Raw genomic sequence first — 27216 nt, 5'->3', positions numbered from 1 at the left:
GTTGTCCACGCTGCAAAATAAAGCCTACCTCTCATTGTGCCAGTATCCAGTCTAAACGAGGCGACAGTAGAATTCATTTGTGCCTGATGTTTTTAGGTGACAGGGGTGATATGTTGCTACCGTCGCCGACACCCGGAAGAGCTGCGACGAAGCGCGCAGAACCGCGTCCCCGAGTAGCTCTTGCAGGCGATCGCGTACTCTACGAAGACGCAGCTGCTTTTTAAATGCAGAGCATTTCAGTAACTCACGATGTCACCCGCGTTGTCCCGTCGTAGTCCGCACCATCGTTGTCCGCACCCCTCCCCCTACACTATATAAAAGAAAATACTATCTGGAGCCTGGTTTCGATCCCTCGACCCTGCGGGCAGAACGCAATGTACATGGTGCTCTACCCACTGCGCCACAAAGCCGACACAGAATGGGACGCTACGAACGCGCTTTATATCGTTGACTCATTCAAATTACTGCTAACGAGCGCTCTCTCGTCAGCAGTTGCCACAAGTGCAACAACATTAACGTAACGCAAACTACTTAACGTCGTGCGCCCCCAAAAATGCTCTGCATTTGATCGTGCCCCTCGCGAGGGGGATGTTTCACTGCGTCGCCATGCGAACAGTTTGCCACGCTTTAGTTTCAGTTCTTTCTTTGCTGGGGTGCCGACGAGCGGCGCCACCTCCTCCCACTTCGCCGCGGGAGGATCCGCGGCGGGGGCGAAAGATGGCACTTGCGTCTCCGCAGCCGTGTCTGCGGCCTCCGCGGGCACCGGCGCCGGCGCGGTTCCCTCTAAGTTGCACTTCCGTCTCGCTCCGAATAAATATCGTTGTGTGCAGATAGTTGATGAATACTTGGTGTCTGCTTTGCTGAAAGGTAAGAAATTTAGTTGCCTTTTTTTGTAAGCGCGCTGGTTCCCCCGCGCACAGCCAGGCGGCAGTGCGCACCTATACATCGAATGCATCGTTCAGCCCATTGGGCCGCTGTTTATACGGCATTTCGCGGCATGTCAACGCTGCAGTTTTTAAGTGACCTGAACGTACTCTTTGCCTATAGACGTCACCATAACAAGTTTTTTAGTGCGCTGTAAGGCGAAAAGAAGCGAAACATAACCAAAACACTGCACGAGACCCTATCAGCCACGCAGCGCAAATCCCGTCAACACCGCGGAGAAGCAGCGGCAGGCGGCGCAGCGATCGCGAAGCTCGAGGCGTATAGGGCACCTCGGCGTAAACACTACGGCCGCGTCCCCTCTGCGGTCGTGAAATCGCCCCCCTACCTAAAACGCACCGTACGGCTTCTTGCACGTTTCGTGACACCGTGCCTACATTTCACCTCAAGGCCCATGCATAACGCATCTCGGGAACGAGCTCACACAGTAAAAATTGTTGCAACCCTTTCCGTAAACCTGAGTGAACGTAAAAGTAGCCACTGCGCGCACCACGTCGTAGGTAACGCCGGGTTAAATGCGAACGCGGGCAAGCTAAACGACTTTCTTCCAACGAGAGTACGTGCACGTACCACTGATTACTTTAAGGAAACGGTATAACTAATTTATCGCGCCTATGTTTGCGAAGAAAAGGTGATTCCCTGAGCGCGTTTTTACACTGTCATTCAAAACGCACTAAGCCAGTTATGCCTTACTTCGGCACAGCGTACGGCTAGAACGGCGTTTGCAGTACACGGAAAGCTAAAGACGATTTCCGCGAACCCTCTCCGCTCACCGGAACTTATAAAAATGTCTCACCTTTCGTTGAGGACGCAAAAAGATGCCCAGAAGAAAGCAGCAGGGTTTCCTTCTCTTAGATAATCGAAGTTCGTTGGTGCTCCGCAACTCGCATGCAAAAGCGAACAGATATGCCTATACGGCTTGCCGTGTCTTGACCATTGTTGGCTTTGCATCGCACAAAAGAAAAACAGAGAAAAACTTCAGTCACAAAAAAATATGTTTTAGCCTTATTAGCAGCAATTCAAAGAGTACAACATTGTATATCAACCCCACTGTTCTTTTTATAAAACTCTACGAGAACTGCCCTCATTCTTTATGTTGACTCGTTCAGCCCACAACGTGCGCGAGCCAGAAAGGCGCGATGGTTAAAGCTATTACAATTGTTTTCTGAGCTTACACATTGTTGGCCTCCCGATGCAGGCATCAAGAATATAGATAACATAATTAACGCGAGGCTAATTACGATAAGTTACAAACATGATCGAGGAATATTGCTTTAGCCATACAGTCGTACGATGGGCGTCCAGCGGACTTTATTGATGGGACCATAGTAAACGTCCATGCACAAACGTAGCTCGGACGTCCGTCGGACCAAATTGAACGGGCGTTCACGTTTCGCAGAAAAATGCAACCGAAGTACGTCCACCAGACGTCGAGCGCGGGACTTGGACGTTCGGCTGTAAAACGCACGTCGTACGGATGTCTGTGGTCCAATGGCGAAGTGCTTTTACTGATATATGCAGCCCATAACGTCTATAAAAAGCAGCTTTACGTTTTGCCCTAAGCAACTCTTAATTGGCCGCATCTGCATTTCGTAGCAATATGGGTATTTTTTATGACCCCTGCATATATGTTTCACAGCTTGGTACATCCAAATGGTTTATGGGGATGAATGCTAGTGATAAATGTTAACCGTATTTGCACCTGGCTCGTAATCGTTTCGTGAAACATGGGGCATGTTGCACAAATAGGGTCACGTGAGACAATGTCGCTTGCGTCAATCGGCCAATTCCGTCTGAGACAACCCCAAAACGCCGCACTGGTCTGCAGCTATAACAAGCACAGTGCCCGCAGTGCCAACAGCCGTGCGCACGGGTACTTCGTTTCATTTTATTTCATTTATTTACACCTTAAACGCCCGAAGGCATTACATAAGGGAGGGGAGTACAAGGTATGATTTTCTGCTCAACCGTGAACACAAACAGCACCAAAAAATTACACCATCTCCCCGAAGTAAACTATGTGGTGATGCAAAGCATGGGGGTTCCGTGTAGGTTCCACACCGGAGGTGTCTCGGAGCAGACTATGTCTCGGAGCAGACTGTGTCTCGTAGCAGACTGAACGCCGCGCAGCGCGCGCACCTGCTTTTATACAGCTGGAGGAAAGGAGAATGGAGAAGAGACGCGCATGCGCAGCGGGAGTGTGGATGGCGCAACAACAAGGGAGGGACATAGCCCCGACGATGAGATGGCTCCTGGAGCGACAGTGTGGCCGGTGTCTTCCTGAGCCGGCACGAGACGATCCGAGCGGCGAGGAGGAGAGCGGCGTTATCACAGATGGCGTGGACTGGGGTACGAGGAGGAGAGGTGGGGACTCCGGACGCCGACGGACAACGGAGGGTCGACTAAGAGATGCTCTGCATCTACAAATAAAAAATGAAAATCAGAGTGGCACAAAAATTAGTGCAATAGACATGGAGGCGAAAAACGGGGCTCCAAAAAGTAATCTTCAAGGGCACTCAGATTTTGACATGTGATGGTTCAATTCATTTCGGAAGGTTTGGCGGTTGTCGCGCGTGACTATGTTATCAGGCAGGTTGTTTCATAGTGCTATTCCATTGGGAAAAAAGAGTTGTTCATGGCTGAGGTCTATGTTATCAGGCAGGTTGTTTCATAGTGCTATTCCATTGGAAAAAAAGAGTTGTTCATGGCTAAGGTGCGGCCGTTGATTGGTGCTATAGGGTGGCTGTGGTTAATGCGGGATGAAGTTCTGTGTGATGGTTGTAAGAGGTCGTGCCGTGATTGTGGGTGATTTAAAAAAAGCGTGGATAAGGCAGAGTCGACAAACTATTCAACGAGATTCAAGTGACGGCAGGCTCAATGATTCTTTTATTGCGGTGACGCTGATATCGTTAGAGTACTGGGAGCAAATGAATCGGGCGGCGCAGTTTTGGATTCCTTCTAGATCGTTAGTAAGATATAATAGCCAGGAGTTCCAAAGTAGACAGGCGTACACGAGTATCGATCTCACAAAAGTTTGGTAAGGTAACATTTTAATCTCTGGCGAGGCTAATTTCAGGTTGCGGCGCAAGTATCCTAGTGTGCGTGAGGCTTCGGAATACATACTTTGTATATGAGTTGCCCATGAAAGTTACGATGACATATGCAAGCCTATACGTATTTGTATGAAGATGTAGAGCTTATTGGAATTGAATCAATGCTGTAGGCGTAATGAGCTATGCTGGGTTTGCGAGCGAACGACATTGCTTTACATTTTGTTAGGTTTAACAGCATGAGTGATTTGTTGCACCAGGTGGCAATCATTTGTGGATCTTTTTGAAGAGCAGCGCTGTCGTCTGGATTACGAATGGGGGAGTATAAAATGCATTCATCTGCAAAAAGTCTTAACCTGGATGATATGCGAGTAGGCAAGTCATTATTGTAAATTAGAAACAGGAGAGGGGAGAGGCAGGCACCCTGGGGGACGCCCGACGTTACATCAGAGAGAGTAGGGTTGTAATTACTTGTGCTAGTGTATTGCTTGCAGTTTTTTAAGAAGTTTTTGATCCAAGAAATAATGTTGAGAGGGATTCCAAGGTTATACAACTTAAAAATTAATTGGTTATGGGGGCACGGTCGAATGCTTTTGAAAAATCTAAAAATATGGCATCTGTTTGAATGTTTTCGTCCATGAAATGTTGCATATCGTGCGTGAATCCTTCCAGCTGCGTTTCGTACGACAGAAGTTTTCGGAAGCCGTGTTGCTGGTGATAGAAAAAATTGATGGATTCCAGATGGGTCATTAAACTTGAAGCAATGATGTGTTCGAAGAGTTTGTATGCGATGCTGGTTATGGAAATAGGACAGTAGTTTTCTGGCGAAGCGCGATTGCCTGTTTTGAAAATTGGTATAATCTGAGCTTTCTTCCAGTCGTCCGGTATATGTTTGGCGTATTATGAACGATCGAGACAAACCATGTAATCGTGTCGCTACGTTTTTGATCCTCTATATCCTTTTTCAGGCAAAAGGCTTCACACATACTCGGGGGCACCGGAAACACTGTCAGCACGGCATCTTTTGCTAGCTGCGGCAAATCACTCAGAATTTCCACTACGTTCCCTAACAAAGCAGCGTTTTTGTGTATACCCCCGCCGTTCAATGACACGGACGTGTAAACGCGCGAAAATATTTGTGTGGTGTGTGGGCGCTCCGCAGATTCTTTTGTGGCCCTTTGGAACAATCTTGATATCTCTCTGCTTGCGAGTCAAATGCAAAATTGAACGGGATGTGACCAATTCCCATCGTTTAATAATTAGGCCCCATCGCACGTATTCCTCCTCAGTTCGTATCTGTTAAATATAAATGCCGAATAAAAATATTACATGTGTACGCATGCATACGATGTTTTTCGGCACTTTCATTCAACAGGCAGGAACTGCGGTACTATGAAACCTTTTATTTCGCACGGTTGTAATTTTTGTGAATTCCACGATTTGGAAAATTCGCTAACTTGAGCGGCACGCGAAACCTATTGTTAATAAAATCAGGCTGCCAAACAGTAACTGCGCTCGCAGTCTTCACTGCACAACGCCTTTCTTATAGTTTTGATCCCCTGCATGTTCGGAGTGAATCGTGAGATGCACGCGAGTAAAGCAACAAGGGATAATGTACGTTATGGCCAATCATTTACTTTGCAGCTGTTAGAAATTATGAAGAAAAGTTCTTGAGGCTTATATAGCCCGATAACCATATGCCTTGTTTTATAACCCCCCCCCCCCCCCCCCCCGCGCGCACCTACCGAAGTAATTACGAACAGGTTTTTTTTGGTAAACAATTTCACTGCAGTTTTTTTCCCCCTTTCCGCCTACCGTCAATGCATGACGTTCGAGGATAATCCAGTAGTTGTCACAATAATTGGAACAAACAAAGAGTCTGGCGCCGCTGGGCTCTCTTTGAACGTAATGTCACGCTCTCAACATTGCACGAAATAATGGATCCAGCGGCGGTGGCGGTTGCTGCGGCTTCATCCTTCGGTCTCACCGCGAAGGTCAGCGGCCACAAATAGTCTCCGTATCCCGATTCACGAAAAGTTTTGGCCGCGAAATTAAAGGGTCTTATAGTACTGTCGCAGCTTCAATTGTAAGCTTAAGTACTTCGAGCCGTTGGATTTTACCGCTCCAATGGCCGACAAACACCGATGCTCGCCCTCTCTCAGCGGCAGTCGCGCGCGGCATAGGCCCGCCGGCAACCCCTCTTCCCCCGAGTGCTCCGGCGCTCCGATTGCTCGCAGCGCCCTCTGCGCAGCGCTGTGCGTGCATCAGTGGCGCGGACACGCGGGACGGCAGAATAGCAAATATTTCTAGGGACCATAGCATGGCCAATCGGTTCTATAAACCAGGAAGTTGGCCGCCTCGACTTACGTGCGTCTCTGGCGTACTGCAGCGCTGGTATCGAGGAACCCGGCCTGTAGCAGTGGTTCGCGCTAAATTCAAATCGCCTTGAGGAAACCTTTAGTGTCTTTACCTCGGGATGAGCGCGACGGTACAGGAACAGCATGAGACGTGCATTGCAAAGCAAAGGGGGCATTCCTTACAAATGTCTACAAAGATTATGGTCTTTTGCTGACATTTGCAACGAAAGGAGCAGATACGCGGTCAATTTTTAGGGGCGCAGCTCCTCTTGCTCGGGCCCTGTCCCGGCCGTACACGGCACATTAATGATGATTGTGGCAGGATCCCCCTAGGGATTGGCCAAATAAAGATTGGCCGAAGAGGTCAAAACGTTCAACGCGTGCGTTGATACCCAACAAGGAGGACAGGAAGAAGAAGAGGTCGTCGTTCGTCGCCTGCGAGCTCAAGACTCTGGCTCGGGCCCTGTCCCGTCCCTCGTTGCTGCCATACACGGCGGAATGATGATGATTGTGGCAGGATCCCCCTAGGCATTGGCCAACCAAAGATTGGCCGAAGAGGTCAAAACGTTCAACGTGTTCGTTGCTACCCAACAAGGAGGAGAGGAAGAAGAAGAGGTTATCGTTCGTCGCTTGCGAGCTGAAGACAGCTACCGGGGGTACGCGACACAAGGCGCTCTGCAGAAGGCGACGGCCACGGTGGCTAAAATGTCACACACCGAATTCGCCAACTTACCCACAGAGATTCTCATAGCCCCAAACAAGCCCTACATAATCACTATAAACATCAACGTCATGGACGGGCTTGCCAACGGAGCGGTGGAAAGCATGACGTGTCGAGGCTTTATATGATGTGTAGGCGAATGTTTCACGGTTTTACCGATAAGCATTTTAGCTTCCCCCCTCTCACCATCATTCACTTCGTGGAGATGGCGGGGTTTTTTTTTTTGTTATGCACACGCCATAAACCCGCTGCAGCCATTGCGAATTGAGTTTGAGCCAAATGTTTATCAGCTTTTTTTTCTGGTTGACGCTTTGGAACAGGGCGTTCCGAATACTTTCCGCTCCGTGTTTTCGGCATGCGGCCAGGGTGTCGGAACGGGATGAAAAGCGCAACCGAAAAATGAAAATAAAGATCATTTTTTGGGCTGGAGCGAAAGAAATAACGGAACGTTTTTTGTCATTTCGTTTGTGAGTGAAACCGAAAAACATTCGTTTCAGATTTTGTTTTGAGTGTTATGTTAAAATACTTGATGGTTCATTTCAATTTCAATGCGGGGAGGTGGGGAATAGCCGTCGGTTCACTGGCTGCGATGCTGATGTCACTGCCGTATTTATTTATTTATTTGCTCCTTAAAGCAGCTGGATTACACTATGAAAGTTTTGTTGAGTGTTTTATACGTGAATAAAATCAGTTGTTCTAAAACATGACATAACAATTAACAAGAAAATACAACGTTGGGCGTACACAGCACCACGCACAATATGTAGCGAAAACAGCAGCTTACAGTCGCACACTGAATAAAAGAGCGACAATTTATGTTGTGTTTGTAAATTTGTGGTGCCAGAGTGCATGGGGAAACATTTCATGAGGGGGGGAAAGGACACTGTCGGGCAGGGCATTCCTAGCTTTGAATGTTTAAACACGCTTTAGGGCGAATATGTGCGTGAAACTTCATCATTTTTTTCCTTCTACAAGTGTGTAGGCCTGAAGGTACTTATGATGATCGTTTTCTACCTCCTCTAGTACAACCTGTTTTAAGAATAAATACAAAGGAGAGGTGCGCCGGAGTTTTAGAGTACTGCATAACCGGTTGACAGACTGGTTGAAACTGGTTCAAGTATTGACAGACCGGTTGAAACTTCTCACGCTAATTTTAACTATACAAATCAGTAACGAAACGCACAGCCGGATTTTGAATTGCCTCAAATTTTTTCATAAGAGTTGTGGTGCTCCTTATCTGATACCAAGGCGGTAAAACTCAAGAATTGAGCGTACACGCGCAGCACGTTGGCTTTCTGAAGGCTTCAAGTGTTCGCACCTAATAATTTTATACCGCCGATATCGAGACGCCCCAAAACAAATAGCGGTTGATAATGTTTCTTCTGTGAAAGTGTATCTATCAAACCTGGGTGCTAGATTAATGGCTAACGGCATGTAGTTTATGGGGACCAGGGTGCGAACTTGGAGCGTCATTGCAGGCGTGTTATCAAGAGGTATACGGCAAGGAGTGAGTGCATAGGTGTTCTGCGATATTTTTTTGTGCAGCTGAGCATGGTACGAAAGGACATTTTTACAAAAGATTAATAAGGATCCGATATGTTTTATGTAAAACTTGTTGATAAATATCAATGTTTCCTTATGTTGTGTATAGTATATTTCATATTTATGTTATTAATAACTGATCTAATTAAAGCGTTTCAAACTGAAAGAATGCGTTTCTCGATAGCGTCTTCACGATGAATACCAGAAATGGCGTCAAAAGAGGCAGTGATATGCCACCAGGAGACAACAGCGATGGCAAGAACGAGCTCTTGAATGCGTCATTAGCATTGACAACAAAATGTGGGCACAGTATGCAGATTTGAAGTATGCATTAAATGTTTTGAGCAATCCGTTCAACAGTAAGGCAGCGAAAAACGAGAACTGTGTACATGCGTGCGTGGTCGTTTTCTTCTGCGTTTCTACAAAATATATGAGCCTCGCCTTATTCTTTTCATGCGAGGTTACATCAGCTTACCAGCAAGCTCCATTTCTTCTGTAATTTTTTTTCCTGCGCAGTGTCTAGAGTTACGTTTGAGGGAACCCAAAATTAAAAAAGAGGTTTTTTCATGCTGAACTTTTAGCCAGTGTGTACAGTTACGTTTAACGGAATCCAAAATTGCAAATTAAAGTCACATTCGACTTAACGTCAAGCGAATGATTTGAGTAATTTCCCGTCAGACATTTCACAGTAAAATTTAGAGTGTGAAACACAAATTAAAATGGGCACATCGGCCGTACGGAACGCTGCGTCGGCGATCCGTAATATCACACAGGAGCACAGTATGCCGCACCCGGCAGTCGGCACCTTATAAAAAGGGAGGGGCGGCAGTGTCGTACGTTCCATTTCCTCTTCGACAGCAATGGTCGTACACCTTCCTCTCAAACAGGAACGAAAGCTCTTTCCTCGTTCCTTCCAAAGTTTGAAGCGAGTTCCCGTTGCAAGTTCATTGCGAAAGAAACGCGTTCCAGTTGCATTTCCAACAATACAACTTCTCGCTACATTAACGTTACATTTTATTTTTCCTAATGAAAATAAACTGTCGGATAATCCTGAAACGAAATAAGGTGAAAAAAGGTAAAACTCACATCGAGCTACGCATCTTATACAAATACAAATACCGCCAGAAGTAGATAGTCTGGCGATAGCACCCGACATACTTCAGACATGTCTAACTGAACTTCATATGTTGTAGGCTGGCATGCCGGCATGGGGGAAGGAAAAAACAGGAAAGACCGTCATGGGGCAACCTTGAAGGCTACCCAGCTGCCTCTTTGTGGCCTAGTCATAAAAAACATCAAGAAAAAAACTCAAGAAAACTAAAAAACTAAAGAAAAAAGCACCAAAGTAAGTGACAGGCAAGCGGTAGTAGTTTCGGTCGACATTCCTAACTGTAGATGACTCACTGCGTACGTGCGGGCCAATTCAACGGCGTATGCGATGCGCGCTGCATGGCTTGCAAATCCCAGACGCGCAGATGATCATGCCGACGAAGTGGTCGTACGCACCTGTCCAATACTTTCGCACCGCGCCTTGGCCAGAAAGGGTTGCGTGCCGACGCGTTCTAAAGTCAACAGTGACAGACGAGGTCGTCCGCGCCTTTCTTATTGATTTGATTTGATTTCATAAAACACACCATACTTGTAACGATTGCTCAATATGCACTGGATCCAATACCGACCTTTTCTGACTGTTTCTGCCCAGGTCATCTTCTAGGAAACTAACCTTCGATTGCCAAGACCGCAGGCAGTCCTGAACTCACCGCAGTCTGTCCCAGCCGGCATTCTTTTTTCACATTGTGTCCTGTGGCACTATTTAAAGGGGCACCAATGCACGTGTCTCCTTATGGTTTGCACCCGCCGTTGCGAAAAGGCCCTGAGGGCCGTGTGCAGCCTGCCGAGAGATGCGGCCCTATGCGGGGTTATTCTTCTGCCTTTGACCTTCGAGGAAGCGCGTTCCGCAGAAGGGCGGCAAAATTTGGCAGCCTGTGGGAAGACATACACAGCAGCGGTCTGTGCCTTTTTGTACTAGTGCGTCAACAGCAGCCAAATCCTATAGATATATGGCACGTTTACAGAAGGAACGCCGTTGTTCCCGCGTTGTTGCTTCGTAAGCCTAACGAGTTACCATCATTATACCACAAACCCCTAACGGAACATTAGCGTTCCTCTGTCCTTCCCAAAAGGAACTAGTTCCAGGAAAGCCGTTCCGTACAACAGTGAGGGGCGGCAACGCTGCCGACTTTTCTTCATCACCCATCGCAGCGTCGACTTAGTATCAGCCGGGGCAGACAGCCTTGTTGCAGCTTCCTCAAAAAATGCGCATCAGGTTTGCCGACAAATAGAGGCATAAATGAAAAAAATCACTTCATATCTCTGCACTTTAATATCCAGTTTATTTCATGCTTTTTCATTCACCGCGTGTCCACCTATGTATTTTCTTTACAGTGTATACGCAAACATATAGTTTGGTACTACTATACGTATTTCAGTATGTAACTCTATGAACGCAGAGATTAAAGCTTGGGATGTTCCTAATTCCCGGACAAGAAATGCGTGCGAACCATTTCCTCCAAGACAACATTTCATCTTTTTTTCTTCACTGGCTATCATTTTACTGACATCTGCGTATAAAGTGACGGTATGCGCCACAATTAATAATCGCGTAATAACCACCCCGTCTACCGATAATAGTTGGCGCTCTCATAAGACATATTTTTCTTTAGTCAGCAAGCCATGAAAACTTATGCCCTTGAGAGTTCTTGTTTCCTGGGAAAAATAAGAGAGTACTCCGGCATTCCCTGTTCTAACCCTCATTTGGCCCACGGCCGAGTACACGTTGTTCTCAGCAATAGCTGCAGACGCTATGAACTGGAACTCCACCGCCCTGGACAAGAGGTCCTATTTTGTAAATCCCGACCTCTTCTTTTCTTTCGTATGCTGGATTTCCAAACAGGTGCAGTTTTATTCGTATAAAAATATTTTAAGAGAGAACTGGAATGATTCAGGTTGAATTCTAACTCACATCGCCTCATTTACGGGTGCCAGTAACACGCTACAAACCGCTCCACCAAAGGGAAATATTTTCTCATTACTGCATAAAATACTAGTCCTAAAATTTCACCCAATCTACGATTACAGGACGAACCGACGTAAGCGTTTCAAGTATTATTTATCACTTCCGTACCGGTTTGGCCGTATGTGAGCAACATTTATTTATTTATTTATTCGGATACCTACAGCGTCCTACTGGGCAATATTGTACCGGGGAAACAAACAATAAAAGATACAGGTCGTATAATTCAACATAAAAAGCAACAAACAATGTAAGAACAATAGATGACATCAACAATATAAACATAAATAAGACTAAGCAACACATCGGTAAGGGGCTGATACAGGTTGTACAACATGAAAAAGCAATAGAACGTAATATAAAATAAGGGCGAACACATTAAACACAAACAACATTCACGAAAGACAGTAAAAGGCACAACTATGACAGGTTGACACAAGTTGCAAATGGTTAGCTAAAGCTGAAATTTTACACATATGTCGCATAAAACATAGTTAAACAAGAATTCTCCAAGGGCTGTATCAAAGGAAGTGGGACACGACAATACAAATTCCTCTGGGAGAGTATTCCAATCATGGGGTGTCCTTGGGAGAAAAAAAATTTTATAGAGGTTGATCCAACACCTATAACCTATACATTCTCTAACCTTCAGGGAATGATCTACGCGGGCAGATCTATCGGTAGGATCTACATATAGGTTTCTTTCCTTAAGCCTGTGGCACCTATAAAATTTTGTGCAAAAGTTTCAGGCGCATGTATTTGCGCCTTCCCTGTAAAAGCGGCCATCCCAGACTGTGCCGTATTGTTTGTGTTGTTTGCAAATTTGACGTCACGTATCGAACAACGGACCCTTGCAATGATGTTGCGTAGATTTTACTGAACCTGGCGGTAATTAGTAGCGACAGCTGTAAACGATTTTCAGTGCTTACCTTACGTCATACGTCGGTTTAATTTCCATTTCGGACTTAAATTTTTACTGTGGCATACGTAGGACGTAACTTCAATTTCATTTACAGGCTGTTACGCCGGAGGTAACTGAAAACACTGGCATGAATGTCTGTTGCACATAATTTTAATTTTAAAATTTGTGTTGAGTAGGATATAACACATTGGGTGAAAGTTTTGTCAGGTAAGAGTTTATTTTAAAATTTTTGGAACGTCGGATTTAACTTAAAATAATATATACTAAAGTTCCATGGTACATATTTTTAGCTGTCGATTTTAGCTTCCGTCGGACGTAACTCTAGACACTGCGGTTTTTGTAACCTTGCGGACATCTGGTGTATGATTGGATGCAGGGATGCGCCCTAGTGAACAATCAATCAAGTGAACAATCAATCATAGGGGTGATTTCCCGTGCAAGCCGGGTGTATTTCCAAGCGTTGCAGCCCACCATAAGGGCCGAGCGCCAGGCCGAAGAGTCGCTTTTACCTATTTTACTGGTAGGTGCCCGGCGCCTCCAAGGCACACGAATGCGCATGGTGCCTTCCACAGCCACGGTGGGCGCTCAACTCTCAACCGCCTGTGGCAGGACATACCGCCAGACCCTTTCACACCGGCAATGCGGCAACGCGGATTGATGGCCGAGGGCCCCGCCCACTGATATCCACTTTGTTGCTGAATGCGACTTCGCTGCTGTCGCGGCCGGGCGCGCACAAGGCCGCCGGAAGTTCAACGGCTCGTCCGGGAAGTGGGGTGTCTGCTACGCTTCTCAACCGCTGATAAGCTTCCCCATTGACGCATTTTGGCATTTTGTTCTCACTGTATTGCATTTTGGCTATATACATCTCGTTCAGATTGCAACTTATGGTATACCGAAACATGGGACGTTAATATGAAGCAGAATTTTATTGCGAAGGAGAACGAAAATGTCACTTGGGTCTTGGTTTGAGAGAAGAGGACGCAGCTCGAACGGGAATCATGCTAGCGAGTGGACTTTATGATTCGTGTTAACCTGTACGTCTTACAATAAATTAACAGTCCTGAAGGGACTAGTAGTAGTCGTAAAAAATAAATTAACAGCCGTGAAAGGAATTGGATTATCCGAAAATTCACTAGCTAAGCGAGTTCGATATCAACACGGAGGAAGCTGCCTCAAACAGAAGAACCGATCTGAGGTTTGCTACGTGCCCACAAAAAAAACCTGAAATTGACTGGCCCAGCTTGCTCCTGTTTTAACTTTGAAGGTCAGCACATCGGAACCCTTTACAGTACGAATTCAAGTATATGTGTGTTTGGAAATTATACCACGAGCATCTCAGACAGATATAAGAGCACCACTGAGATACATGACGTAGATAACAGAATTTTACAAATTCGAAGAAAAAAATTGGGTACCTAAACTTTAAGCCCTCGCGCTTTGTAACGTAGTGGATACGTTTTTCCAATTACGTTTCATAGCTTACAGTACATGGTTTTCAGAGTAAGTTTGCAAAACAATTCTTTCTCAACCACAGCTTTTCACAGCTGCATGTACATTTTATTTTGCCCCGTGCTAATTTGCGGGGAATCTTTTTAAAGCGACTCTGCAAATATACTACGAAAGAAGGTAGCACCCATGCAGGTGATATCAGTGTCTAATAAACGTAGCATAAACTGCACGGGAAGTTATACGAACGCTAAACGAGTGAACTGCGATGGCCGAACAGCATTCTTTTTTTTTTCAGGGCCGCTATACCAAAATGCCGAGGCATGTCGTACTATACCTTTTCCAGATGCTTCAGGAAAGAAAACAACGTAAAAACGCCCGTGTGTACGAGCTTTCGGAACACGTGAAATATCCCCAGGTGGTCAAAATTAATCCGGAGCCCTCCACTACGGCGCGCCTCATCGCCTGCGTTGCGTCGGCTCGTTAAACCATACAATCAATCAAGAAAACAACGTCGGCATGGCGTCAGGCTGTTGCCGAGTTCGTGCGCCCGTTCTGTCAAAACAGTTCACTGCAGAGCCTCCTGCCTGGGGATGGAGCCCATTGGTCCCTTCTCAAGTTTGCCACCCAACGCCAGTAGTATAAATCCGGCTTAGAGCGAGGGACTCTGCGTAGCAAGAGCCACAGCTTAAAAACGACACTGATATGACGTACATTTGCGTTTCACTGCGTATCACGCACGTCGTACAGAATATTGTTATACTTCCAAGTGGAACGTGTTCCCAGACGACTGCTCCGGGCTGCTTGTGCAGTCTACGGCGCAACAAGCATGCATTTTTGGCAGAATGCGCACGAAACCAGCCTATACGTATCATGCGCTATGCTGGAACGGTGGCCGTTTGCCCGACTACCGGGACTAGCGCTAGAACTTTCGGCGGCCGCGCGGCGGAGAGCTCGAAGCGCCACCCAGCAACGCTAGTGTAGATCAGTGGCCCCGCCAGATCGACAAAGGTCAGGGGCCCCTCGCAAGGGTAAAGGTAGCTTTCCAGACGCGAATTCGTTTTTCAAAGGTCCGCACTCGAACAGGGACTCCTGCTTCCCTATAAAGAAGCCAGTGGGTGCCCCGCTGTACGTGGATTCGAACCTGCTGCCTCCCGCATACGAGGCGAGTGCTGTACCTCTGAGCCATCGCTGCGATGAAAAGTTCCTGCGTTTTTTGCAGCCGCACCTTTTCATAGGGGAGATTTACCGTGCAAGCCGGGTAAACTTCCCAAGCATTGTAGAAGGCAGATGACTCGGCACTCCTTCAACGTAAGTCACTTGACCATAACCGAGGCGCCCTAGGTCGTGCCAAATAAATAAATTAATGAATACATCAATTAATAAACGAATGAATGATTGTTTGACGTTAATTTAGGCAGGTGTTATTAGTCGGTCTTAATTAGACAGATTTAGGGGAAATCCCCAAGGTGGAGTAACCTGCATTTGGGCTGCATTTGGGCTGCTGCAAGTTGGCTGCATTTAGGTGGATGTCAAACTTTCCTTTACAGAAACATACTCCACCTTAGGGATTTCCCCTAAATCTGTCTGATTAACACCTGTCCTTCATTTCGAGTTGTTGTTCAATTCGCTCGCACGCTACAAACGACTAGCCTCCTGGTAGCTCAGTTGGTTGAGCGACTGCTCCGGTTAAGCAGTGGTCCCGGGTTCGAATCCTGGACCAGGACGAATTTTTCTTCAACTGCGAAGTTTCTGAGAAAGCTGTATAGCTTTCCTTTGTAGCCGTATGGCTGCATTTAGGTGGATGTCAAACTTTCCATTATTGTCTTCGTCTTGCTTAAGCGGAAAACCGGTACAGGACGACATTTGTAAATGACTGTTCAAAAAGACAAGAATTGTTTAGAGTTTCTGCTCGTGCTTCTTGAAAGCATCGCTTGAGTTCCTACACATGCACTTAGATCTCCAGAGAGCTCGTGGTAGTATGTTCGGTAGGTAGAAAGTCTGGAGTTGCGGCTGGGGAAAGGGCTCTGTGTGAACCGCTCTCGTGGTGGCAGCGTTTTTGTCACCTAATGGAAATTCGAGAAAGCAAGCTTGTAATCCCACGCCGTTAAGGCTGTTGTGTTGTTTCGTTTAGTTTTCTCTCAAGGTGCCGCAGCGCAGACACTGATTGGGCTGGCTGGTATAAGAGCAGAGGAAAATAAGGAAAGATCTCTAACCCCGAATTGGCGAAGGAAGTGCAAGAACAATTGAGGAATTACCGCCTCACCAACAAGGAATGCCCTTAAAGGAGGCAGTGAGATTTGGAAGAGTATCGTGGGTATTTAAAACTTATTTGGGCGTTAGTTGCTTGGTTCATTTCGGATTGCTCGGTTCATTTCGGTTCATTACGCCTTCTATGGCACGAGCAGCAGTATGCTGGAATCAGCTGGCGGCTGTGAGGATTCTGGAAGTTGTGTCTCTGGAGGGCACTGAGGGTGCTGAGGCGGGAACTGTTGGTGAGGCGGGGCTGCACCGGGACCGCCCGCGTACACCACGGTTTGGGGCTCCGCCTGCGTGGGGTTTAAAACATCTGTTTCAGAGAAAGCCGTCAGGTGCTGTACAACGCGCGCTAAACGCAACTTTAACGGGTATTTTGAAGTATGGCTATCGAAGCAAATTAACTAGCACAATCAGGAAATTATCCACAGAATATCATTGATATCTCCGACTTTGCGTTCACTATGCCACGGTTCTGTCGTGTTTTGATTTAGACACACAGTAAAGTATAGAAGCAACTTGGCCTTTGTAGCTGTAGACGGCAATGCCGTCAATAGAAGCAGGCAGCCAAAGTTACTATTAACGCAGGAAACTCCACGAGCTCCATCGTCGGTCGCAAACGTCACAAAGTAGACGTCACAAACACGACAAACACGCATTGCCTCTCCATACACGTTCCTAAACGATACGTGTTATCACTAGTTCTGGATAGTAAAATGGGATTGGTGGAAAATCTCTGGGTTTTATTTTTTCTTTAAACATGAGGGACGGTGAATTCCGAGGTAAGCGTATTTTCAAGCACGGAAAATCTCCATACTACGTGTGTATCCGAATTGCCTGGGTTTTCAAAACTAATCGGCTCCCGTCATATGCAATATAAAGATTCCCAAAGATGTCTATATGGCAAAACAAGTGCGCCTTGTTCCCCGTCAAAGATAGGTCAGTACTATTGGTCACAATTTGTTTTGAGATATTTTAGGCTCCTAAAGGGACAGACAACCGATTTTTGTCGAGTATATTTTCCCTATCCCAACTGAAAGGGCATCATTTAAAACACCTGGACGAGAAACGGTTTTGCTGATAACACCCCAGAACTTTTTAAATCAGAATTTTTATATCTATGAGCCGTATGTGTCCTCCCAAAAATAATGCTGGCAACCATGACATAGAGTAGCTCGGCAACATACTTTTGTCTGTATGCGAAACGAAAAACGATATTTAAAAAGTTGTCCCCAGCTAAAAAAGTTTGAATCGCAGGCTTTCCAGTTCCTTTATGTGTTTTTTCCTGTAACGGTCTCTTTGCACAAATTCGCCATCTGTTGGGATAGATGATAGGTAGAATCTAGCTTCACGTTGTGGTGGTAGAAATTCGATTCTCCCGGGCGCGACGTTTTCTTGTTTTTTAAAGCTGCCATTGGCGTATTAAGAAGCTGGAATCAAATATTTTGGCAGAACAAACGCCCCTGACTCAGGCAGAATCGTCAAAGCTCCTTCACTGGGTCTGTTTACTGAACGCTGCCATTGATTCTTGGCATAGAGGCTCAGTTCGCCACACCGAGAGCAACCCAGCGACGGCCGGCGGCGTGTCTAAAATTTTCAAAATATTGTGTAGAAATGCATATACAGTTTAACCTTGCACAAATACTTGTGTAAAAGGTTTTCAATACTTAAATAAACGTTTGAGCAGTTACAGTAGCTGGTAGGTTTGCAGGTCACGTGACAGGGACACATATTGTAGTGTCAAGTTCACACACTACGAACCGCCACCCTTCCGGTTTCAGGAAGTTTGCTGCCAAATTAAAATTATTTCCGCCTGTTTGTTTAGAAATTGCTTATGGTTTCCGGGCTATAGAAAATGCTGGCTTTCATATGAGCTAGAGAACATATACGCGACAAATATCGGTTGGCTGTCCCTTTAAGGTTGAATCGGTATTACACGAGTCGTCTGCTTTTTTTCTACCCACTGTTTTATTTAGATTTTTTACGTGCCTGTTATTCGGTTTTTTTAGGCTTACGGTTAAGCTGTGTCTGCATATGGCGGTTTCCTTAAACTCTTACAGGTGTCTTACCATAGCGATGAGATCAAATCTTACGAGCAAAAGAAGTATGTTTTCACGCTAGGGAACCTGTCCGAACACTCATGAACTGTCCCATTACTTGCACATTCCCAAAACTCAGCCCTACGTTCAATCCAGTGACGCCTTCGAAATGGCCGGAATTTGTTTATTTTCTCTTACCCTCCCTCCCCAACCTTTTGTTCCATCGTCCCCTGTGTTCCATCGTGACCAGCGGTCCCCCTTTTCCAACAAAGATGCTCTCCTACTACTACCAACATGGTGCAAAAATGGCTGATTAACGAAGGTGGGAACGACGATGGCGACGGCGATGATGATAATGAAGATTGGGATGTTTTCGGGATCTCCAAGCGTACGCATAGAAACAGAATTTGCTTCGATTGAAGCGTTAATCGCATTACACAATGACCCTCCTGCGTGAGGGCCTTTAAGGGTATTTTGAATAAATAAATAAATAAATAAATAAATAAATAAACGAGTAGGTGACTGTTTAACGCTTACACTTCTCCATATCCGAGCACATGCGCGGCAGCTGCAGATGACGCCCGTGATGATGCCAAACACCAGTGCTGATGCAGACATGAACAAAGCTGCGAATGTTTCCTCGTGCAATGTCTCGTACGTTGAAACTACTGTTCTTCTCCCTGCGAAATAAAACGAAGGCATGTTTTGGATGGTATTAAAAAAATTAGCGGTGGCTTAGCTCGGCTATGCCATGATGTACGTAGCGTGAGCTACAGTCCACCTGGTTATTCTTATCTTTCCTGGTTGTCTAGGATCCAAATCGACTTTTATATTCTTTGCGGATTTTGATAAAAATTAGCACAGCAAGTGGAAATAGTTCTGTGATAGCACCATAAAAATTTATAAGTAATTTTACGAAAACTTTTTTATAAAATTTTCTTTCCGTTCACAGTGTATCGAGCTTGAGCGGCCTAAAACATGATAGTAAACTTGTTCGAAGAGCTTTGCATTCCCAAATGAATGGATGACATTGTGACAGTCTTATATTTTTCTTTATTAGAGCACAATTTTTTTAATTTTAAGTTTTTAGAGGTGTATGTACAACACACATAGAGAGCATGTTTGACTATTTGAATAAAAAATTCACAAAAAGTCAGCCTGAAAAACCAAGAGTGTCGTGACCTGAACTGTTCATCAAGGAATGTAGCGTGAAAAACGGAATCAGAAATGGACTTAGCGGTCATGACGAAATCGCTGGAATAAGAGACGTAGGTGCAAAAAAAAAACTTTTTTGAGAAAACGGCTTGCGAAGTGGCAACATGATTTCATCGATGAAGAGTCGCTTGGGCTGTAGCCTTTCGTGTCTGTTTTTGAACGCAAGGCTTCTGGAAGGCTTTGCCTTGAAATTGGAGTGCTTTTGTAGCACTTTTTTTTCCTTCAGCTCCTCTGGGAAGAGTGCACAGCCCAGTTTGCGGACCAAACGAGGGGGAGATGGCCTTCAAGGCAAAGTATGTTAGCTGGTTGCTTGTGTTTGACTGGACAAGTTCCCTATGCAGTGTTGCCACCATGGCAACAAGTGAAACTTTATAAACTGCTATTCCTTACATGAACCGGATAGCGCACAAAGCCTGGAAGAATTTGATAAAATAAGCCCGATCCCACCAGACTGTTGTTAAATATTATCCCTAGTCCGACATGCTATGAACATGAAGTCGAAGTTTGCTGTTAACCGAAGAAGTGTGATTACGACTACTACGCATACAAATTTCCTTTAATTAAACTTGAACTGAACTTTGTACAACTTCATTTACCACTTCATTTGGCAGTCCTCGAAATCAAGGCACACCGAGGAAACCCTGCATGGTTCCGAGCAAGCGGATATTTTTTTCTTCAAGAGATATTGCAGCATTTGTTGCTCCATTCCTTGGTGAAATTTGAGCAGAGGATGCGTCCGGTTTCACCTCTCCAGTTTTGTCTTTCCCTCTAGTTATGTTGGCAGCATTGTTTTATCTGCGGTTCTGCTCTTTCGTGCCTTCAATCATGGTTTTTAAAATAATTCTTACCCAAAAAAATCATGGCATTTTCTTCAAAAATTCGTCCTTCAAGCTCTGCACAGAGTGCAATGTCCAGGTCACGTTGGTTCTGAGTGCTTTAGTTTGAAAAGTAGACGGAAAGGTCAATAAAGTTGTACTCTGTGGCTGGAGTGCCTTCGTTTTCGGGCCCGCTCTCTCCCACTATGCTGATGGGACCCAGATGTTTTTTTTTAATGATGACGTGAAGGCTTTCTAAGCTCAATCGTCTTTTTACCACTGCCGTAGTGAATTTGCACTTCTTTGTTTGTTTGTTTGTTTTCCCTTAACCGGAAAGATCAACAAAACAACTTTTTTTTTTTTTTGCCGAGAATTTAGAATCTGCGGCACGGGATTGGTGGGCCTCAGGGACTGCCCGGGGCGGCTTGGGCCTGCACGGCCCCAAAAAAATTTGTTTCAATATCGAGCCCGGCCCGAACACAAGAAAATTTGTGCTACCCGGCGCGAGCCCGGCCCGCAAGCCGGGCCGGGCTCACGCTTGCGGGCCTGCCCGGGCCCGCGCATGGCACTTCGGATTATATGCAGAAGCGGGTTATACGCGCGAAAATACAGTATATCATCACAGAATAAATAAAAGAATTTGATGCCTGACTGATGGCTTGCTGCGCTTTAGCAAATGGCACTACAGGCAAGCCAACTTTACACAAGCCCTTCAGAAAAAAAAAAAAAAAAAACGCTTAACGTGGTCGGAATTCAAATTGGGTCCCTCGCGTCAAGAAGAAAAGCCAACTTTCTGGTACGGTGGTGGTCGTGAGTGGAAATAAAAATGTTTGAAACGCGGGGCTTTCTCTGTTCAAAAGCCAATGTCCTAAATGTTCAAAGTGAAAGTGTAAAGACTCAATTGCTGCGCCTCAAAGGCACGGCAGTTATGCCAACTTACACAATGGGCTTTCACAAAGGCACATCAAGGGCAGGTGCACAGTCAACACCTTATCCCTTTAAATCTCCCCGATCGCTGTACGTGTCCGACACTTCAAGACCTTTATCATCATCGTCTTCATTAGAGCGCGTAGAAAAGTTCGCTTTGGGGCAAGGCGTTTCTGCGTTAAACGGAGGTGATTGTGCGTAACTGTGGACCGCCGGAAACCGTAGAACGGGTAGTATTAGAGTGCCCGGCTTATACGCTCGCCCGGTACTGTTTTCGAGCTGGAAATCTAGCACGTGCGGCAAGGACCAATAAGCTATACTGCTTGGTCCATTGCTCTCCCCTTCAGCTAAACGCAAGGCACTAGTGGCATTTTTTGAGTATTTGGATGAGGTCGGCGTCACTGAAAAGATTTAGAATACAGCGGACTCCCATCAATACGAGCTCAGTTAAGACGAACACTATCTTTAAGATGAACAACATTTTTGCTCTCTTGTACCGTCCATAATGCAAAAAACTTCCGCTTTAAACGAATTTCCGATAATACAGAAAAATTTTTGCGGTCCTTTTGAGTTTTTCTTCACGGGAGTCTGCTGTGCTACCTGTTCATCGAACTTTTCACGCAAACTGCACGCTGTGTGTGTTTTTGTTTTACTTTTTACTTCTTTTCTCTTCATTCTTCTGCCCTGTTATCTACAGGGAATTTTCTATCCTCCCCCACCCATTCCCCCACCCAGTAGCACGTTATTATTGAGATTCTAGAAAACGTCTCTTTTTCTCTGATAAAGAGCTTTCTTTCTCTTTTGCTATCTGCATCCCGACCTCCAGTCTGAATCGCCGGCCGCCATCATGGGCGAGCAAGGGACGAATCCTTCACGAGATTTGACTTTAATTCGACTCTGTTTGCAACGCAAGAAAGAGTCGCTTTTCAACCATCCTTGTCGTGAGACGAAGGCGCTTTGATGTTTTGCAAAGATATCGCTGAAAAACATTCTGACGCACTAGGCTGTTCGGGGAAAAGATAGCTCGAATCCGCCGCGGTGGCTCATTGGCTAGAGCTTTTTGCTGCTGAGAACGAGGTCGCGGGTTTGATCCCCGGCCGTGGCCGCTTTTCTGATGGAGGCGAGAAGCGAGAACGCCTAGGTGTACGAGATTTCGGCGCACGTTAAAGATACCCAGGTGGCAAAAATTAATCCGGAACCATCCACTACGGCGCACCTCATCGCCTGCGTTACGTCGGCGCGTTAAACCCTACAATCAATCAATCAAAATGCCAGTGTGTTCAAGATTTCAGCGCACGTTAAAGATACCGAGGTGGTTAAAATTAATCCGAAACCTTCCACCATGCTGCACCTCATCGCCTGTGTAGCGTCGGCGCGCTAAACCCCAAAAGCAAACAAAAAGATACTACTTTTTTTAAGATTACGCTGAAGTAATGGCAGGAGTTCTAGCAAACGGCGATTTTGCGACTGGAAACTCTTTACGTTTAGACGTTTCAGAAGGGCCAGTTGATAACGTCACTGCACTACCCAAAGAAACGAGATAGTGCACACATTTTGGCGGTGTTATCGATGCTCCCTGAACAAACGCAGGTTGATATTCCTGGAAACACAGCGTTTGATGCTTCCTAAGTCAGGTGTTCTTTTAAGAAAAGCTGATATTCCCTACAGTAGTAGGATGCTCTGACAAGACCAGCAATGGGTACTAGGGGAGAGTTCTCGATTTGTGTGAATTTCCGTAAAAGTGCGCGAAAACAGCGGCAAGAAATTATATCCATGAGTGAAACTTAAGCGCAAAATTTTTTTCACAGGGACGAGAAAGGGAACGACACAGGCGCTTAAGTTTCACTCATGGAAATTGCGAACCAACTAGCTCGTCTCTCCATTTTGCTTAAGAAATTATACAAGGAGGGGAGAAGAAATAATCCCCGCATTCACTAAAATTTTTATTAGTCAGCCTTGCAATTAGCAAGGGCCGTTGTCACAGCTAGAGTGTCGCATGATGCAAATATTTTTTTCGGGTAATGGTAATCAATGAGTCTGTCATACGGATTTATTTACAACGTTATGAACCTCGGTGGAGAGCCACGGCCGCGCCAGAATGTGAAAACAAACCAGAATGTCATACAAACCACCGTAGTAATCAGGATTACCGTGGACAAGTAACTGCCTTGAAGCAAACAAAACTAGCCCTAGGGCCAAGCGATGAGGCGTCATTTCCACGTGGTAAATACTGGCTCCTGGGCCTGCGGAAACAAATAATTTTTTAGTAACCCAAATTAAAACGGCACGGACAATATGTATGGCACACACGGTAAACATCGAAGACACGCACACAACAAGTAAAGCAACTTTTTGTTGATATTCTGGGGCGAAACGAAGACATTCAGATAGAAAATGCCTGATTCTCATATTTGTTTTATAAAAAAAAATGGCATTGGCGTTTGGAGCTGTTTTTTTTTAACGCCAAACTTCTTAGCCCAATACAAGTGCGCCGCACTATACTAGCTCATGCAGCTTGACATGGTTTCAAATTAGCTGCTTATTTAGCTTCGACTGCTTTGTTGTGCAAAGAATTGTCATGCCAAATAAGTGCACACAACCAATCATGCCTGCAAAGAGTCTAACAAAAAAAGTTCCGCGAAAACTAAGCTAAAGAAACTTGAAATCGAACAAACGCAGATATGCCAACTATATTGAATTTCCCGCTGCGGGTGGGATAGTTCCGGATAAATCTGCCTGTGTTCAATTTATCACGCCACTTGTAAACACGTGTACCGTAAACACGTATACCGTGTTCCCGTATACGGTAAACACGTAATAAAGGTGGGACGACAAATAAAAAAAACTTGCGCTTCTCTAGCTCGCAGTTTTTTTGTGTGTGTGACAAGGTACGGCACAAAGGCGGTTCCACAGTGTGATGGGGATGGCGGTATCCTGACCTAAGCATCGCATAATATTAAACCTCATGGTGACGCGAAAAATCCTCGAGGCGCGTAAATATTCTTACGTGCATTGCAGGCGAAGCCAGTTCACGCTTATAACAAAGTTTTACTCCTACATTGTAATTGCGTTTTAGAGCCGAAGCTCCTCTTGGTCGGGCCCTGTCCCGGCCGTACACGGCACATTAATGATGATTGTGGCAGGATCCCCCTAGGGATTGGCCAACCAAAGATCGACCGAAGAGGTCAAAACGTTGAACGCGTTCTTTGCTACCCAACAAGGAGGAGAGGAAGAAGAAGAGGTTGGCGGTCGTCTCCTGCGAGCTGAAGAAACGTACCGGGGGTAGGCGACACAAGACGCTCTGCACAAGACCGGCCAGCGGCCACGCATCTTGCAGTGGAACTGCAACCACTTGGGGCCTCGCCACGCGGAATTGGCAGAGCAGCTGCTGCGGGAGCACTTCGATGTACTGGCGCTGCAGGAGACCAACGTCTGTGGCAGCACCCTGCGGCTTCCGGGGTACGTGTGCCACGCCAGCGCAACCAGCTGCAGCCTGCGCTCTTGCACCAGCCATCCGTGCCAAGACGCCAGCCACCCACCAGGCAAGTCCCAGGCAGCTGTCTACGTTAGGGCTGTGCTCAACAGTGCTCCAGTGAACCTGGACTCGATCGTGGATGGCCCCATGGAATGTGCCGCTGTCACAGTGCGCATGGGGTCCACGGACACCACTGTGGCCAGCGTCTACGTCCGTCCAACGCGGCCCTGGGATGCCACAGTAGTGGGACGGCTGCGGGCCCACCTGGGCCCGGACGTTGTCGTGTGCGGAGATTTTAACGCGCACAACTCAGCCTGGGGCAGCCCCCGCACCACCCGTAGGGGACGGGAGTTACTCGATGCTACCACAGCCTGCGGACTGCTCGTGGCCAACACAGGCAGCCCCACCTTCACCCGCCCTGGTCCCTTGGGCACGGTCCAGCTGTCTCACATTGACGTCACACTGGTGTCCCAGCGGTGTGCCTACACCTGGGAAACCGCCACGAGCACCTGGGGATCTGACCACTACCCCATCCTGGTCACCCCCAGGGGCGATCGCAGGCGGGCAGACACCAGGGTCTACGCCGTTACCAACTGGACTGCCTACCGCAAGGAGATGGCAGAGCGTCTGGAGGACCCAGAGCCCGATTTCCTGGCAGCTGTCGTGCAGAGCGCCAACAAGGCGACATTGCGGGGGGAGGTACCCCTCTACACGGCACTACCGGACCTGGAGCTCCTGAGACTCCGGGCCAGGCGCAACCAGCTGCAACGGCGGGCCATCCGGAGCAGGCGTCCGGAAGACTGGACGGCGTACCGACGGGTGGATGCACAGTGCAGGAGGAGAGCCAAGCAGCGGCGGAGGCAGAGCTGGGAGTCGCTCTGCTCCTCCATGGACTCACGTAGAGATCCGGCCAAAGCTTGGAGAGTCTTCCGGGCCCTTCTCCAGCCTTCCGTCACCAACCGGCACCCCCTGCTGGCCTCCGCCATTTCCTTGCGCATCACTGAGGAGGCCTTGGCAGAGCGGCTAGCCGACCAGTTCACCCCGGCTCTACCCGCCGCTGAAGTCCAGGTGCACGTGTTTCCGGTGGCTCCCCAGGACCCGCAAGTGGTGGCCGTTTGCAGTGGTGACATCACACTCTGGGAACTGCGGGCCGCCCTGGATCGATGCCCCAAGCGGCGAAGCGCCCCTGGTATTGACGGGGTGACATACCAAATGCTCCGGAACCTGGACATCACCCAGCTGCAGCCGCTGCTACAGCTCTTCAACCAGGTGTGGAGGGAGGGCAGCCTTCCACCTACTTGGCGGGTGGCCCTAGTCAGGCCGATGCTGAAGGTCGGTAAGCCGCCCACCGAGCCTGCATCGTACCGGCCGGTCTCCCTGACGTCCGTGGCGGGAAAGCTGATGGAGAACACGATCCTGGCCCGCCTCCAGTGGATTGCTGATCGTCGGGGCGTCTTCAAGGAGCAGCAAAGCGGCTTCAGGCGCCACCGCTGCACGGCTCACTCCCTGGGAGATGTGGTGTCTATGCTGGAGCAGGCCCGCCACGACAAGGAGGTGGCCTTCTTGCTCCTGCTGGACATGAAGTCGGCCTTCGACTCCGTCCCTCATGCGGCCATCCTGGACGCCCTGGACAGCATGGGCGTTTCGGGGCACCTCCGAAGATACGTGAGGGCGTTCCTGACTAACCGGACCCTACGAGTCAGGGTGGGCCGAGCAACGAGCAGCCCAAGAGATGTCAGCTCGGGGGTTCCCCAGGGGAGTGTACTCAGCCCATTCCTTTTCAACCTCGTCCTGGCTCCACTCCCGGACTGCATCCCAGCTGGGCTTGCATTTCCAGTGGGGATGGCAGTCTATGCTGACGACATCGCCATCTGGGCGCACGGACCAACGAGGCTACTCTCCAAGGTGAAGGCGTGTCTCCAGGGGGTGCTGTGGGCAGTCGCCGCCTTCCTGACAAGCCGTGGCCTGCAGCTGTCCGAGACGAAAACGCAGGCCATGATCTTCCACTCGAGGGGCTACAGAGCACGCAAGACGACACCGCCGCTCACCTTGAATGGTCAGACTCTTCCGTGGTGCACTAGCGCCAAGTATCTGGGGCTCCTGGTCGACTGCCAGTTGTCCTGGCTACCTGCGGTGAAGGCGCTTCGGAAACGCACAACGAGGGTCCACCAGGGCGTGCGGAGGTTGCTGGCGCATGGACAGGGCTGCACACAAACCGTGGCCCTGAAGGTGTTCCACGGGATGGCATCGTCCGCCATCCTCTATGCTCTGCCTTTAGTGGAACTCAAGCCGCGCCGGTGGGAGGAGCTGGAGGTGGATCAGCGCCGGGCTATCCGCCTCTGCTTGGGCCTTCCTAGCACATCTCCGGTGGCGGCGACATACACGGAGGCAGGCTTCTGGCCCATCCAGATGCGGGCCCTGCAGGTGGGTCTCCAC

At 47.5% G+C, this 27216-nt stretch overlaps 1 long non-coding RNA gene across 2 annotated transcripts in view; it reads right to left on the bottom strand.

Annotated features, from left to right (window-relative positions):
- Positions 1–10996: 10996 nt before the first annotated feature.
- The window catches only part of LOC144162791 (uncharacterized), a 31061-nt gene continuing 14841 nt past the window's right edge, over positions 10997–27216 (bottom strand). The window contains exons 2-4 of one of the 2 annotated variants that reach the window (XR_013320767.1): positions 23456–23548; positions 18886–19028; positions 10997–16602 (exon numbers count right to left, since the gene is read on the bottom strand). This is a non-coding gene — a long non-coding RNA (uncharacterized LOC144162791). The remainder of the gene's footprint in view (positions 16603–18885; positions 19029–23455; positions 23549–27216) is intronic. The other variant, XR_013320766.1, reaches the window with a different exon arrangement.

This window comes from Haemaphysalis longicornis, unplaced genomic scaffold (genome assembly GCF_048455015.1).
Source record: "Haemaphysalis longicornis isolate Haplotype H1 unplaced genomic scaffold, Haemaphysalis longicornis Haplotype H1 scaffold_12, whole genome shotgun sequence".
In the NCBI taxonomy this organism is placed as follows: Eukaryota; Metazoa; Arthropoda; class Arachnida; order Ixodida; family Ixodidae; genus Haemaphysalis; species Haemaphysalis longicornis.
This window is presented reverse-complemented; position numbering and strand designations above follow the sequence as displayed.